Below are 9,973 nucleotides of genomic sequence, written 5' to 3'. Positions count from 1 at the left end.
AAAATGAACTAGTTAACGTAGTAGTTGTAGATGTCGTAAACACGTCAAGGAAACTTGTAAATACAGGAAACTAGCTGGCCGGGTTTTAAACTTCATCGACACTCATCCATTCCTCTCTACAGTATGGGCACACACTAAGTCTCTTCCGCCCGTTCCTCAAACAGGCTGAATGCACACCATGACAGCAATATATATTTCTGGTGATATCCTGTGTTTGGTTAACTGTCGCCCGCCTCATTGTTTCGTGAATGGATTCTAGACAGATAGGACACTCAGTATTCTTTATCATGTCAGAACATTTACCTAAATGGCAAGACCTACACATTGATTCGGTTGATTCGTTATCCATATTTATGTTTTAATTGCTTTGGTTATTTCTTCAAATCTGAGTTTTATGTTTGTTTTAATATTTTGATTTCTCTTCAAAATCATTTTGATACTAATATTATTCTTTTGATAATTTGGTAACTAAATAGTGCACAAGAATCACAACGCATAGTGACTTCATACACCAAGGAGGTTAACTTCTATCCCATAGGGTTTGCATTGTAAATATTGCGCCAGAATCGGTAATTTGGTAACTACTACACACCAAGGAGGTTAACTTCTATCCCATAGGGTTTGCATTGTAAATATTGCGCCAGAATCGGTAATTTGGTAACTACTAGAATGATTGATTCACAGTTACGTACAGCTTGTTTTATCTTTGTGGAGCAACTCGTTCTCCATGGTGACTTCATACACCAAAGAGGTTAACTTTTATCCCATATGGTTTGCATTGTAAATATTGCGCCAGAATCAATAATCGAGAACTTTACAACGACATTTTCAGCAGTCAATATTTGTCCGTGTTGCGCTACACATGGGTCAAGTTATGTTGTCGTCTTTCAATTGTATTCACATTTTAATGCATGCATCATGACATACGTATATGCAATTTTCATTCATACACGTTAAGTATTTGGATGGTGCAGTACGGAATGGCATGGTGTTTTAGATAATACACAGCAGCAGTAGGATTTGGTTCCAGATCACAATGTTTACAATGCAAACCATATGGGATATAAGTTAACCGGCTCGGTGTATGAAGTCATTATGGCGTACGAGTTGCTCCACAAAGATAAAATTAGCTGTAAGTTAATAGAAGTAGTTACCAAATTACCGATTCTGGAGCGATATTTACAATTCAAACCCTATTGGAGTGAAAATAACCTCCTAGGTTGATAACGATTTGACCCATAAAAAGTAAAAACACAAAAATACCGAACTCCGAAGAAAATTCAAAAAGGAAAGTTCAAAATAAAGATAGATTAATTGTAAGTTAATTTCACAAAATCAATCATGTTTTATCTCTAGGCATAGACTTTTTAACCCTATACAAATATTAAGTACCCATTGCTATCTTTCTCAATGTTGTCGTCATCTTGTTGACCAACGATGGCTTTAAACAAAGAAAAACACTGAAAGTAAATACAAATATCTTTATTCAATTAAGTAACAAGTTAGCTACATGTACTACTTAGCGGATTTTAACGACATTGACTGGCAGTTATGCCCTCACACGGTCCGCTATATGTCCTAACGCATGTGGTGAGCATTAAAATCCTGTTGGTATCAAGATGAGAACAGTGGCAAGTTCGGTTTTTACGTAGCGATATTGAGTTTGTCACCAGGAGGTGATCCATCACGTCCGTTCGGGTGTAAAGACTGAGAAATGATAAAATGAACTAGTTAACGTAGTAGTTGTAGATGTCGTAAACACGTCAAGGAAACTTGTAAATACAGGAAACTAGCTGGCCGGGTTTTAAACTTCATCGACACTCATCCATTCCTCTCTACAGTATGGGCACACACTAAGTCTCTTCCGCCCGTTCCTCAAACAGGCTGAATGCACACCATGACAGCAATATATATTTCTGGTGATATCCTGTGTTTGGTTAACTGTCGCCAGCCTCATTGTTTCGTGAATGGATTCTAGACAGATAGGACACTCAGTATTCTTTATCATGTCAGAACATTTACCTAAATGGCAAGACCTACACATTGATTCGGTTGATTCGTTATCCATATTTATGTTTTAATTGCTTTGGTTATTTCTTCAAATCTGAGTTTTATGTTTGTTTTAATATTTTGATTTCTCTTCAAAATCATTTTGATACTAATATTATTCTTTTGATAATTTGGTAACTAAATAGTGCACAAGAATCACAACGCATAGTGACTTCATACACCAAGGAGGTTAGAATCACAACGCATAGTGACTTCATACACCAAGGAGGTTAACTTCTATCCCATAGGGTTTGCATTGTAAATATTGCGCCAGAATCGGTAATTTGGTAACTACTAGAATGATTGATTCACAGTTACGTACAGCTAGTTTTATCTTTGTGGAGCAACTCGTTCTGCATGGTGACTTCATACACCAAAGAGGTTAACTTTTATCCCATATGGTTTGAATTGTAAATATTGCGCCAAAATCAATAATCGAGAATTTTACAACGACATTTTCAGCAGTCAATATTTGTCCGTGTTGCGCTACACATGGGTCAAGTTATGTTGTCGTCTTTCAATTGTATTCACATTTTAATGCATGCATCATGACATACGTATATGCAATTTTCATTCATACACGTTAAGTATTTGGATGGTGCAGTACGGAATGGCATGGTGTTTTAGATAATACACAGCAGCAGTAGGATTTGGTTCCAGATCACAATGTTTACAATGCAAACCATATGGGATAGAAGTTAACCGGCTCGGTGTATGAAGTCATTATGGCGTACGAGTTGCTCCACAAAGATAAAATTAGCTGTAAGTTAATAGAAGTAGTTACCAAATTACCGATTCTGGCGCGATATTTACAATTCAAACCCTATTGGAGTGAAAATAACCTCCTAGGTTGATAACGATTTGACCCATAAAAAGTAAAAACACAAAAATACCGAACTCCGAAGAAAATTCAAAAAGGAAAGTTCAAAATAAAGATAGATTAATTGTAAGTTAATTTCACAAAATCAATCATGTTTTATCTCTAGGCATAGACTTTTTAACCCTATACAAATATTAAGTACCCATTGCTATCTTTCTCAATGTTGTCGTCATCTTGTTGACCAACGATGGCTTTAAACAAAGAAAAACACTGAAAAGTAAATACAAATATCTTTATTCAATTAAGTAACAAGTTAGCTACATGTACTACTTAGTGGATTTTAACGACATTGACTGGCAGTTATGCCCTCACACGGTCCGCTATATGTCCTAACGCATGTGGTGAGCATTAAAATCCTGTTGGTATCAAGATGAGAACAGTGGCAAGTTCGGTTTTTACGTAGCGATATTGAGTTTGTCACCAGGAGGTGATCCATCACGTCCGTTCGGGTGTAAAGACTGAGAAATGATAAAATGAACTAGTTAACATAGTAGTTGTAGATGTCGTAAACACGTCAAGGAAACTTGTAAATACAGGAAACTAGCTGGCCGGGTTTTAAACTTCATCGACACTCATCCATTCCTCTCTACAGTATGGGCACACACTAAGTCTCTTCCGCCCGTTCCTCAATCAGGCTGAATGCACACCATGACAGCAATATATATTTCTGGTGATATCCTGTGTTTGGTTAACTGTCGCCAGCCTCATTGTTTCGTGAATGGATTCTAGACAGATAGGACACTCAGTATTCTTTATCATGTCAGAACATTTACCTAAATGGCAAGACCTACACATTGATTCGGTTGATTCGTTATCCATATTTATGTTTTAATTGCTTTGGTTATTTCTTCAAATCTGAGTTTTATGTTTGTTTTAATATTTTGATTTCTCTTCAAAATCATTTTGATACTAATATTATTCTTTTGATTATTTGGTAACTAAATAGTGCACAAGAATAACAACGCATAGTGACTTCATACACCAAGGAGGTTAACTTCTATCCCATAGGGTTTGCATTGTAAATATTGCGCCAGAATCGGTAATTTGGTAACTACTACTGGTAACTAAATAGTGCACAAGAATAACAACGCATAGTGACTTCATACACCAAGGAGGTTAACTTCTATCCCATAGGGTTTGCATTGTAAATATTGCGCCAGAATCGGTAATTTGGTAACTACTTTGGTTTTTACATTTACTTTCCTTGTATTATCATGTATGTATTACAACTTTAACATGAAATTGACATAATTAATCAACCCTTAAACCTTTCGGTATAGATATTTTTCAAATTTAGTATCTATTTTGACAGAAATGAAAAACACATTATCAATGCACTATTGCTATTACCGATAATAACCGTTGCATTTAATTATAACGTATTAATTATGACCACTTATCGTAAACAAATATCAAAAATTATCTTTGATGGTTTTATTTCTCAACTTTAAACAAAGATATATTTGTAAACATTTGTTTATCATCATAATTACATTGGGTTCATTGATAAACTAACCTTCTTTGTTCTGCTCTATCAATTATCTATAAATTAAGCGTAACTCAAGAACTGATAAGATATTACACTTTTATTTACACACTTTACAGCTTAACTACTAGAATGATTGATTCACAGTTACGTACAGCTAGTTTTATCTTTGTGGAGCAACTCGTTCTGCATGGTGACTTCATACACCAAAGAGGTTAACTTTTATCCCATATGGTTTGAATTGTAAATATTGCGCCAGAATCAATAATCGAGAACTTTACAACGACATTTTCAGCAGTCAATATTTGTCCGTGTTGCGCTACACATGGGTCAAGTTATGTTGTCGTCTTTCAATTGTATTCACATTTTAATGCATGCATCATGACATACGTATATGCAATTTTCATTCATACACGTTAAGTATTTGGATGGTGCAGTACGGAATGGCATGGTGTTTTAGATAATACACAGCAGCAGTAGGATTTGGTTCCAGATCACAATGTTTACAATGCAAACCATATGGGATAAAAGTTAACCGGCTCGGTGTATGAAGTCATTATGGCGTACGAGTTGCTCCACAAAGATAAAATTAGCTGTAAGTTAATAGAGGTAGTTACCAAATTACTGATTCTGGCGCGATATTTACAATTCAAACCCTATTGGAGTGAAAATAACCTCCTAGGTTGATAACGATTTGACCCATAAAAAGTAAAAACACAAAAATACCGAACTCCGAAGAAAATTCAAAAAGGAAAGTTCAAAATAAAGATAGATTAATTGTAAGTTAATTTCACAAAATCAATCATGTTTTATCTCTAGGCATAGACTTTTTAACCCTATACAAATATTAAGTACCCATTGCTATCTTTCTCAATGTTGTCGTCATCTTGTTGACCAACGATGGCTTTAAACAAAGAAAAACACTGAAAAGTAAATACAAATATCTTTATTCAATTAAGTAACAAGTTAGCTACATGTACTACTTAGTGGATTTTTAACGACATTGACTGGCAGTTATGCCCTCACACGGTCCGCTATATGTCCTAACGCATGTGGTGAGCATTAAAATCCTGTTGGTATCAAGATGAGAACAGTGGCAAGTTCGGTTTTTACGTAGCGATATTGAGTTTGTCACCAGGAGGTGATCCATCACGTCCGTTCGGGTGTAAAGACTGAGAAATGATAAAATGAACTAGTTAACGTAGTAGTTGTAGATGTCGTAAACACGTCAAGGAAACTTGTAAATACAGGAAACTAGCTGGCCGGGTTTTAAACTTCATCGACACTCATCCATTTTGATATCGAGTATGGGCACACACTGAGTCTCTTTCGCCAGCTCCTCAAGCAGGCTGAATGCACACCATGACAGCAATACAAATTGATGGTGATAGCCTGTGTTTGGTTAACTGTCGCCCATTGTTTCGTGAATGGTTTCTAGACAGATAGGACACTCAGTATTCTTTATCATGTAATTACATGTACCAGAATGGCAAGACATACACATTGATTCGGTTGATTCGTTATCCAAATATCTGTTTTAATTTCTTTGGTTGTTTCTTAAAATCGGAGTTTTATGTTTGTTTTAATATTTTGATTTCTCTTCAAAATCATTTTGATACTAATATTATTTTTTTCATAATTTGGTAACTAAATATTGCGCCAGAATCACAACGCATAGTGACTTCATACACCAAGGAGGTTAACTTCTATTGTTTGCATTGTAAATATTGCGCCAGAATCGGTCATTTAATAACTACTACTACTACTACTACTACTACTACTACTTCTACTACTACTACTACTACTACTACTACTACTACTACTACTACTACTTCTACTACTACACACCAAGGAGGTTAACGTCTATTCCATAGGGTTTGCATTGTAAATATTGGCTAGAATCGGCATTTGATAACTACTAGATGAAAGAATGATTGATTCTTTGAAATTTACGTACAGCTAATTTTATCTTGGTGGAGCATCTCGTTCTCCATAACGACTTCATACACCAAGGAGGTTAAATTCTATACCATAGGGTTTGCATTGTAAATATTGGGCCAGAATCGGTAATTTGGTAACTACTACATAGTGACTTCATACACTAAGGAGGTTAACTTCTATCCCATAGGGTTTGCATTGTAAATATTGCGCCAGAATCGGTAATTTGGTAACTACACACCAAAGAGGTTAACTTCTATTCCATAGGGTTTGCATTGTAAATAATGCGCCAGAATCGGTAATTTGATAACTACTACTACTACTATCTCGATAATTTGGTAACTACTACTTCATGTACTACACACGAAGGATGTTAACTTCTATTCCATAGGGTTTGCATTGTAAATAATGCGCCAGAATCGGTAATTTGATAACTACTTACTACTAGATGAACGAATGATTGATTCTGTGAAATAAACGTACAGCTAATATTATGTTTGATGAGCAACTTGTTCTCCATAGTGACTTCAAACACCAAGGAGGTAAACTTCTATCCCATATGGTTTGCATTGTAAATATTGCACCAGAATCGGTAATTTGGTAACTACTACTCGTACTCCATAGTGACTTCATACACCAAAGAGGTTAGGTAACTACTACTCGTACTCCATAGTGACATCATACACTAAGGAGGTTGACTTCTATCCCATATGGTTTGCAAAGTAAATATTGCGACATATTCGGTAATTTGGTAACTACTGTGGTAACTACTACAACTCGTGCTTTATACTATTGCGCCAGAATCGGTAATGTTTTATATTGTGAAATTAACTTACAGCTAATTTTATCTTTGTGGAGCAGCTCGTACGCCATAGTGACTTCATACACCAATGAGGTTTACTTCTATCCCATATGGTTTGCATTGTAAATATGTGCCAGAATCGGTTATCGAGAACTTCACAACAACATTTTCAGCAGTCAATATTTGTCTGTGTTGCGCTACACATGGGTCAAGTTATGTTGTCGTCTTTCAATTGTATCCACTTTTTAATGCATGCATCATGACATACGTATATGCAATTTTCATTCATACACGTTAGGTATTTATACATATGTATTGATATCTTACATATTGCACATTTATCCTTGTCCTCTGTTTTGTGGCTTTGATCCATTTCTGTTTTAATTACTTTGGTTATTTCTTCAAATCAGAGTTTTATGTTTGTTTTAATATTTTGATTTCTCTTCAAAATCATGTTGATACTAATATTATTCTTTTGGTAATTTGGTAACTAAATATTGCGCCAGAATCACAACGCTCAGTGACTTCATACACCATGGAGGTTAACTTCTATTCCATGGGGTTTGCATTGTAAATAAGTATGTTTGATCCTGCAACGTTCTGAATGTGCCTGTCCCATGTTAGGATCCAGATAACTTAATCATACGATTGACACCCTTCCCTATTCAATCAATTTTCTGTGGATGGTGCAGTATGGCATGGCATGGTGGATTAGGTGTTACATAGCAGCAGTAGGATTTGGTTCCAGATCAATTTTTTTCATACGATTGACACCCTTCCTTATTTAAAGGAAATTGATTGAAAGATTATTCAATTTAGTGAAAGAATTAAGATGCATCAAATCTAGTCATTGTCATGTTTATAAGTCATTGGTTATGTATACATAATTATAATAGTTATAACGCATTAATTCCGTAAGTGACGAAATAATCAGGCATGTGGAAGACACTTGATGGGGATTTTCGTGTATTAAAGACAACAATTATTTGATAACAAGCCTTATGATTGGTTAACTATATATGATTGGTTGATATTTTAAAATGGTCATGCGCACACAAAACCATCACCATGTGACCCTTCTTTTATAAATAAGAGGGGATGAGTCTTGGTCCGGCTCTCACTTCACTTCCCTCTCTCGATCTATCCCCATCTGGATCACTTTTTCGATATGGTTTCCTCTGGTGGTGCAGTACGACGTGAGATGGTGTATGGTGGTTTAACAGAAGCAGTTCCAGATCACTTTATTATGCGATTGACACCCTTCCCTGTTCGATTGGTTTTCTATGGATGATGCAGTACGGCATGGTGTATGGTACCAGAAGAAGGAAGGATTTTTGCTTTCAGATTTCTTAATCATACGATTGACACCCTTCCCTATTCAATCGATTTTCTGTGGATGGTGCAGTACGGCAAGGCATGGTGTATAAGGTGTAACACAGCAGGAGTAGGATTTGGTTCCAGATCACTTTTGTTCATACGTGACAACCTTCCCTATTCGATTGATTTTCTGTGAATAGTGCAACACCATATAATAATAAAGGGTATAATATCCTACCGTCTTTCACCATAAGATTAAAAGTACCTTAACCCCCTCATTCGACGACATATGTATCACCATAATAGGTATTACGCTTAAGGTTAACTACCCCCTACTGACGGTACATCACCATATATCATAATAATAAGCTAGTTAAGATTTAGTAAAGGTGTAGCAATCCACCATAATAGTAAAAAGAAATGGCTAACAATAACCCTTCATATACATCTCACTGACGGTGCATCACACTATATAATAATAGTAAAGGTTTAGTTAAGGTTGATGGTCTTCCACCACCCATAATTAGTAAGATTTAATGGTTGTCTCCATTTGCTAAACCGTCGTCTTGTACCATAATTAAGGATATCAAACCTCCCCTTCTCTCTTCTCAACCTACTGACGGCACATCGCCATATAATATAATAGTGTAGTTAAGGTTGACCATGCACCATAATTATAATTAGTAAGATTATAAAAAGGGGTTTGAACCTCTCTCTCACACCACCCATAACAATCAAGGATTTGGGTAACATACTCTTCCTCCTTTTTCATCTCCATATCACTTACGGTGCATGACTATATATAATAAGTTATTAAGTAAGGATTTAGGCATCGTCTTGCACACCATAATAGTAAGTATGTTTATTAGCGTAGCTCCCCCATTCCCCTTCCCACGCAAAAAATACAAAAATCAATACTATTAATTTACGGCCTTACACAACATAACCAAGGGTACTTGGGATTGGGGGGGGGGGGGGGGTGGGGGGGGGGGCTGAGGGTGAGGCCAATGAAGTGTGCGCTCGACGGGTTTGATCACACACGTGACTTCCTACTATATAGGTGTGTGTGTTGGGGGGGGCGGGCTCTTTCTTTTTTTCTTTTACAGAAGCTTCCCCTTTTAAGATGTTGATCTCAAAGAAAATGATGACAGATTCGCTCTCTCTGTCTGTGTGTGTCGCACAAGGGTGTTGGTGCGCGTTTTACTGTGTGTGTATATTTTTTAAGACTACGTGGCGCAACTGACAAGCGCGTCCGACTCCAGATCGGAAGGTTGCGGGTTCGAATCCCGTCGTAGCCCACAAAAAAAAATCACACACACAGAGTTTCACACACACACACACACACACACCAAGATATACAGGTGTGTGTGTGTTGGGGGCGGGATCTTTCTTTTTTTCTTTTACAGAAGCTTCCCCTTTTAAGATGTTGATCTCAAAGAAAATGATGACAGGGTCGCTCTCTCTGTCTGTGTGTGTCTGCAAGGGTGCTGGTGCGTGTCGA

At 36.5% G+C, this 9,973-nt stretch overlaps 1 non-coding gene across 1 annotated transcript; it reads left to right on the top strand.

Annotated features, from left to right (window-relative positions):
• Positions 1–9,696: 9,696 nt before the first annotated feature.
• On the top strand, positions 9,697–9,771 carry Trnaw-cca (transfer RNA tryptophan (anticodon CCA)). The gene has a single exon. It is a non-coding gene; the product is annotated as a tRNA-Trp (tRNA).
• The last annotated feature ends 202 nt before the right edge of the window (positions 9,772–9,973 follow it).

The sequence above is a fragment of the Mytilus trossulus genome, chromosome 9, assembly GCF_036588685.1.
Source record: "Mytilus trossulus isolate FHL-02 chromosome 9, PNRI_Mtr1.1.1.hap1, whole genome shotgun sequence".
NCBI lineage: Eukaryota > Metazoa > Mollusca > Bivalvia > Mytilida > Mytilidae > Mytilus > Mytilus trossulus.
Note: the sequence above shows the minus strand (reverse complement) of the source record. Positions and strands in the feature narration are given on the sequence as shown.